Genomic DNA, 8,045 nt, shown 5'->3' on the forward strand with positions numbered 1-8,045 from the left:
ACACTGAAATTCTATAAAATTCATCAAGTACTACAGCAGATGAAATAATATTACGAGCCTTAATATCAAATTGGGCTCTTCTATTTTCCTCAGGAGTCCAATTAAAGTATGGTTTTTCTACTTCTACACCATCAATAGTTATTTTAGGAATATAGGGACCATTTAGCACAGCTTCCCAGATGCCTCTGTCAACAGACCCCATAAAAATTTCCATTCTGACTTTCCAGAATGCATAGTTATCACCAGTAAAAATAGGTGGTCTGTTGATGGATGCACCCTCAGCATATACTTGATTTTGATGACCGGCCATTTTCGCAAAAGTTTGAAAGAATATCAAAGCAAGCTCTGATACCAATTGTCGGAACAATCGGTACCGTTATAGAGTCGCGTAGCGAAATAAAATATTTGGAAAGCGTGTTACGGTCACAAATCAAGTTTTGATAGTCCGTTTTAGAAAAACAATTTTCTTAGAGAAAATTTATCAAATAGTTGATATGCGTAAAATGTAAAGAGTATAGAGAGCAAGAAAATTCAACACAAAATTTTTATCCTGGTTCGATTCAAAAGAATCTACATCCAGTTGTTAATCACTATAAAAAGTGATTAACGTTTTCACTAAAAACAGTTTTACAAATTACAATAAGAGTGAATAAAAACAAATAAAAAAACCTTCCTTCGACGAACAAACCGGAAGATGACCACCTTGCCAACTCGAAGAGAACCGCTCCGACTATCGACACACGAAACGCGAGCTTCTCCTATTCACGAGACCAGGCAAAGCACTTGAACTAGCTTTTTAGAACTTCCTCAGATCACACTGTATTCTCAAAAGCTCAGAGTTTTCTTCTTAGAGTTTTGGAAGAACCTTATATAGCCAACTATTCTAAATTCGCAAAGATGAATTATAACTGCCACAGATAATCGATTATTGTTAGTGATAATCGATTATTTGAGTCCGTTACAAGGTTTTTCAAAAGTGATAATCGATTATCCTGAGGAATAATCGATTATTCCATAAACTTTGGCAGTTCTCATCAGAACCAGTGATAATCGATTATTTTGAGTAATAATCGATTATTCCAGACCAACAGGGTTTTCAGAAAAGCTCAGGATAATCGATTATAGCTTCTAATAATCGATTAAATGCGTAACAGTTCTGGAAGTACAAGTTTTTCTAAGTATTACATGTTTAAAGCCTTTCCTAATACATTTATTATCTACAAAGTGCTTTTAAAACAATTTAGAACAGTCTATCTTGTTGCAGCATCATCAAAATCATTTATCTTCAAATTTACCAATGCTCCTCATTGGTAACAATACGTTACATTAAGAATATATTGGTAAGTGTATGTATAATTTACCTGTATAAAAATATATTGAATGCTGAGAAAATGTTTCAAGTTTTAAATTAAATTTTGAGGTTTAAAGTTCTATTAGGAATTATAGTTTTTGAGGAAGTTTTTGGTTATTTTGAGCTAAATAGAACTTCTGTAGATAGTTTAGTCACTGTTTCAGGTATCTGTTGTAGATTTTCCACCTTTACTATTGCATTATTGTCAATTTCATTATGTGTATATATGTAGAAATTTCTGAACTGAGTAGACAGCTTTCCAACTAGCTTTTACACTCCTTTCATTGTTGGATAGGTATCTTATATGTTCAAACACTGTACACCTATTTTGGCACATTCTATACTTAGAGAGATTTGACCCTAATCATTTGATTCTAGTGTCATCCACTTATGTAAGCTGTATTCTAGAACTTGTGGAGATTTTTGTTAATGCCAATTGTTTTGAGCACACTTGAGGTAGCAAAGGAAAATGTAGTTAAGTTTGGTGTTGAAGAAAAGTAGGAGTGGTTGTTGTATTGTGGTGTGAAAGGTGAATGATGAAGCGGGAATCTTAGTGTTGATAGAGGGAACTTGCAGGGGAGATAGAGTGTTGGAAAATAAGAGATTAAGAAAGGAGAAGAATAGGATATAGAATGGATAAATAAAAAAGAGAAAGAATAAATTAAGTGAAATAGAATTTTAGGCTGATTTTCCTACTTCTGTCACATTTAGGCTGATTTTTATACTCTTTCTTTGCACTCATAACGCAATGATGGTGTTTGAGTCAAGATCCATGTTTGGGAAACTGAGAGAGTGGAGGCCAAGTAGCCCAATATGAAATTGTGTAAATGGTAAATGTAAAGTTATTTCTGGTCATGGTGAAGGGCAAACTTAACTGGTATAAAGGTAAGAAAAAGGAGGGTAATGTGTAGTGAGTACATTGTATGAATATAATATTATATTGAAGAAGAGGACTCACCCTAAAGAGAATAAAACCTCTATGCTGATGTTGATTTGGTTTTGAAGTCTGGGAACTTAATTTGTTGGTTCAGTTAGTACTAGTTTAGCTCTGAATAAGGAATTTAAAATTAGACTGTAGCTTACTCATGTATAAAAAATGTTTTATAAGGAACTTATTTAAAAACAATAAAAGAAACTGTGCAACAAACAAGCGATTGAATCAGAAGTATTGGTTGGATTGCTTGGCTGTAATGTACAGATTTAGATAAAACAACCAGAAAAGCCAATACATAGTTTTCACATAGTGATGTACAAATTCAGATCAAATCAAGAAGCAGAAGCTAACAATATCTGATGGTGTTCGATAAAAACAAAGATACAAGTTTGTGCATAAATCTTTTGTTACATTTTGATATAGTGTTTAAATTCTTTCAGAACATACATAACGAGCAAGGATTCTATTATCGAGCACTAAAAGAGGAACTTGTAAATCTTGTGCAAGAGTTCTAACCAATCTCTCACATAATGAAATTCTTCCAGAACATACATAATAAAATTTTGACCACTAAATGCTAGTCAAATGGCATCCAAAATAAACATAACAATTTCAATAGATTAACAAGGACAAAAAATAAGTAACAAATGACAAAAAATAAGTAACAAATGACAGACCACCAATGCTCTGAAGCAATATTCTCCCACTTGAAAGATACCAGAAATGCAGTTAACTACAACGGTGGAAGTTAGCAAACCTGCTAAAGAGCTCGACAACACCCTCAGCAATGGCAGCCCCAGCCCGAATAGACCAGTACACCTCGACCACTCAACGCAGCATCCACAACACGTCACCACCGCAATGCCCACGTCACGCTATCCACGAAGCACGATCCCTAGTGCCATAGCCACAATCCAATATAGAATGACTTGCAAGGAATTGCAAGAAATTGGAAGCAGGAAAACAAAAAGCAATCAATTAAGGACATTTACATGAACAGAACACTAACCTTACTGCAATCCTAGCGGTAACACCCTCCTAACTCCACGACAGCCGCAATAAATGCCCCAATCACCGTCCACCAACACCTTTTAGGGAGAATCACTCAACAAAAGCTCCAAGCGTACTGAAAATCGTCCAATGCGCCGCCTCAGTCACCAACAGTCCTCACGTTGTCAACAACAACCGTTGTCCTGCCTCACTAGCACGACCGAATGAAGGACCACAATACGGGAAGAAAGGATGACGCAGTTACGCCTTGAGAACAACAACGACGACAGTGAGACAATGCGCCTGAGGAAACGATTCGTAGGGAAGAGGGAAATAGGGTTTGGTCGACGAGCTCGAAATGGTAGAGGGAAAGCAGTAGTTTTGGTTTTAATTCACCCTCAAACGTATCGACGACCTAGAACCGTCGGTATTGAAAATCACCACTAAATTACCCACAGCCTAAGGACCCTCGTTAAAGGGCCGCCGGTATTTTGTGCTTTTTTGGTAGTGATATACTACTTAACATCAATTAATCGAGAACCAAGGTCTAATGGTACATTACAATTTTCAAAATTTTTCATCAATTGTGCTTTTTATTTATTAACTCGCATAATAGGTTTTGGTTTTGAAGAAATCAATACAAATATAATGACATGGTAACATTTTTAAAATTTTCCGAATTTATAGGTCTCAGTTGTAAAATAACTGAAACATATACTACTTTTAACATCAGTTAATCGAGAACCAAGGTCTAATGGTACACCAAAATTTGCAAAAATTTTCATAAATTGTGCTTTTTATTTATTTATTTTTAATATGACCCTATAATTTTCTAGTATGATGTTTATTTTTTTTAATATGTTGGATATGTGATTATATGCTTAAATATATTGTATTGAATTAGTCTTAGTTTCTAGTTTGAGATTCAATACAAGAATTATTTATTATCTTCAAGCTTTTTGAATAAATGTATATTTTAAAACATTAATTTAAGAAGAGACAGTACTAATAATTTATAGATATTGAATCTTGAATTGTTTGGTTGGACAGTTTAAGAAGATTAATCATTATTTCTGTTTGTAAATCATTACTATTGCATATTACAAACAAAGTTTGTTGTAGTCCATTAGTTTGGACAAAATGTAATCGACATTGCCAAATAAAAAAAGGAAACTTGAAATAAAATGATAAGGGAAACTAATAAAATTGAATCAAACTATATTATTCCATTAAGCAATTCAATTGTAAATTAAATAATGTCAATATCAATTATACTTCAATTAAGAGAGTGGCAAATAAAGAAGTTAATGTAAACAAAGTTTCATCTTTGCAAACAGTAATCATAATATAGTACTTCAATTACTATATAAATACATACTTTTTTATTCTATAAGGACCATAAAGTCAATCATGTATTGATAAAGCATCCCACATACAATAAAAATATCAAGTATCACTAATTGAGTCATCTTTGACTAAGTCACAATAAACATAAATTCATCGCAATAAAATTTAAATCATCAATAATTAAATATAATATAAATAATTACAAATCATAAAAGACCATGCTTGTCAAAGTCTAAGTCAATAACCATGTTCTATTTCAAAATTATTGGAGGCATCGTTACAATAAGTCCCTCCACATTTCCACGTTTGTCACTTTCCTCATTATAAACGGTGGGAAACTTTTTGGGCAATAATTAATCAATTGACTTATCCGAAAACTTGTGTAAAGAAAGGTAACCAACACGAACTTGGAATTTTTATATTTGTTTCGGCAGGATTTAGATTTTTAATCCAAAACATTCGAAATTGTTCGCTCCATCATCCAGTTGCGTTGTGTCTTTTCTCTTCTTCTTGTTCAAGCCGTGGGGAGGGTGTCCACAAAAAACATTCTGACGCTCAAGTCAGTGACTTTGCCTAATAATCTTGTAACAAAGATTAGTTATCAGAGTTAAAAGTTATCTGTCCTCATTGTCGGACAAATATTTATAAATTATAATGAGCTTATCGTTAGGTCTGACTCATTAATCACCAATAAATGACATTATTCCTATTAATTGTCAATAAATGACAATTATTTTCATTAACTCCCCATCAACGACAGTTATTATTATTGATTACCTTAACGACTGCTTTTACCGATTGGTTAGCTGTTTGTTCGCTCAGTTCATTGGCCTGAGAGATATTATCGGTCGTCCATGAGCCCAAAATAACTTAGAGGCTCTCTTGCATCTTTACCGTTCATTCGGCTATGAGCCCATAGTAACATAAGCCCCCCAAGCCCTAGCAAAATTTTTGATATTGCGTTGGGTTTGTAAAGTTATACCGATCGGCACGGGATCTTACCTGAGTTTCAAGGGTTATGACAATTCATACAATAACATGCGTTCTCTATCGACCGAGGGGGTTTTGCACTAAGAGTTCCCTTGGAGTGTCTCTCAGATTAAGGTGAGAGTTCACGAAGAGCGTTCGTCACCGAGAGATTTTAGGTCTTACGAGTTCACTAGGAGTGTGCCCTAGGAGCGTTCCCTAAGACCAAGGTGAGAGTTCATGGAAGAACGTTCCTCACTGTTCGGTTTAGGTCTTAGGAGTTCACTAGGAGCGTTCCCTTAGACCAAGGTGAGAGTTCACGAAAGAGCTTGCCTCACCGCTCGGTTTAGGTCTTAGGAGTTCACTAGGAGCGTGCTCTAAGACCAAGGAGAGAGTTCACGAAAGAGCTTGCCTCAGTGCTCGATTTAGGTCTTAGGAGTTCACTAGGAGCGTGCCCTAAGACCAAGGTGAGAGTCTCGAAAAGCGTTCCTCACCAAGTTGAAAAATGTTTTCTGTTGATCGGTTGCTCAAAGTTTGCCAAGTGGTTTGTATACAGTCATGTCATCTGCACCACCGAAGAAAAATAACACTCGAATTTTGAACGGTGAGAAAAATATAACTAAAAATTGAGCTAGTTTAAGCTGAGGCCAAACGACCGAGCAACTGAGACCATTTGGTCTTCGATTGAATGTTTGCCAACCGGTTGCTCAAAGTTGGCCAAGTGGTTTGTATACAGTCATGTCATCTGCACCGAAGAAAAATAACACTCGAATTGAATTTTGAACGGTGAGAAAAATATAACTAAAAATTGAGCTAGTTTGAGCTGAAGCCAGACGATCGAGCAATGTTAGTGCTCAACATCTTGAGAAATCCATGTCTGGATATATCACGATCGAAGCTTGGTGGCCAATGTCTTGTGACCCTGTGAACATTAATTTTCGTCCATTTTCGAAGATGTTTGTTGCGGTGAGCTGCGTCCACCATGTCTGCGCACTTCATGATATTCTGAGCAGCCTGACGGTTCGGAGAATTCCTAACAAATATTTTGTGTCTATTTTCACACCAAAATGGGTTGGCTTCATAGTTAACCAGAAGGCTTCTTTTTTCTAACCCATTTCAGCACTCTCACCCAGCCTAGGGAGACCATGGGGTCTGCTGTCAAAGTTAAGAAAGTTCTCAAACTACAAGAGGAGGAGCGCCGGATCGGCGGGGTTGGATTCGAGCTTTTCTTTGAGGAGGCTCTGAATATCTTTGAAAAGATGACCTGGAGAAGATTAATGAGCGAGATTGAGAATGCGAGGGCGAGAGCGATGACGAGGGTGACGGTGACGACAGTGTAGTGTTGCGGAACCGGTTGGGTGAAAACGCTATTATCGCACCAACCCCAAATCACAACCTGCGATGGCCATGGACGAGACTACGTCAATCGCGAAGTCCTCACTTCATCTCCAACCAAACCTGCACTCATAAAAAACCAGAAGGAATCTCCATGAGCAATATTGCAAACCCAAGAACTCTGTTTCGCTAGCAGTTGTTGCAAAGCAGGGGCAAGCAAGGAGAAATTGCATTGTCAAAACTCTAATTTTTGGGTGAACATGTGGCCAATTGAAGTGTGCCGGAAAGCTGTTTGACCGAATACCCCAGAGAAACATTATTTCTTGAAGTGTTTTAATGGTAGGGTATTTGCCCAAAGGGGATGTTGCTGACTCCGAGGGAGTGGAGCATTTCGAGGGTTTGCTTGTCGACCTCGACATGGTCGGTGGTGATGGCGTAGACATCAGGGACGAAGTCCATGCACCGCTCGTGCTCCTCCTCTTGCAGCTTGAACGAGATGTCACGAACTGCCACGATCAACGCTCATCTGGATGCGCTTCATGAGACGATCACCACCTCTTCTCGCGAGGCCACCAGAGCGTGACCCTGCATTAGTAGCCATGCCCGGATGGCAATGAATATATCGGAGGTGTCGCCGACGTCAACATTCCTCTCTCTGTCTCTGGACCCCTCCTCACCATAACATATCTATTCTTTCTTGGGACATCGGAACTGTCCTGATGAGTCAAGAAAAAACAAACTGTTGAAAAAATATTTTTAATTTCATTATTGAATTTTGTCTTAATGAGAGCATTCTCTCTATTGTGTAGATATTGCTCTTCCCTTTAACGGTGGATAAGACGTCAAATCTTTTGGTTGATTTCGCCATCTCTGTGACTGGTTATTTTGGTTTTCTCTAGCCATAATGGGGTTTGGTGATAGTACTCTCCGAAGGTCATGGTAATCTCCGCTGGATAGTCCTACTTGGCTTTTTCAGAGCTTAAGGATGAAAGAGTCCTCTCCCTTTATTGCCCAAACCATCATTGAAACATTCTACATGCTTTCTTGTATTGACCTTTCCACGAGGCTCCTAATGTTCCATTCAGATAGTGTCGCGAATGCAATAGTAACTGTATTAAGTAC

General features: G+C 37.2%; 1 long non-coding RNA gene across 1 annotated transcript; it reads left to right on the plus strand.

Annotated features, from left to right (window-relative positions):
- The first annotated feature begins 4,678 nt into the window (after positions 1–4,678).
- On the plus strand, positions 4,679–7,782 carry LOC148199564 (uncharacterized). The gene is made up of 2 exons (XR_015785761.1): positions 4,679–6,608; positions 6,709–7,782. It is a non-coding gene; the product is annotated as an uncharacterized LOC148199564 (long non-coding RNA).
- The last annotated feature ends 263 nt before the right edge of the window (positions 7,783–8,045 follow it).

The sequence above is a fragment of the Vigna umbellata genome, chromosome 4, assembly GCF_029865625.1.
Source record: "Vigna umbellata cultivar VRB3 chromosome 4, Vumbellata_1.0, whole genome shotgun sequence".
In the NCBI taxonomy this organism is placed as follows: Eukaryota; Viridiplantae; Streptophyta; class Magnoliopsida; order Fabales; family Fabaceae; genus Vigna; species Vigna umbellata.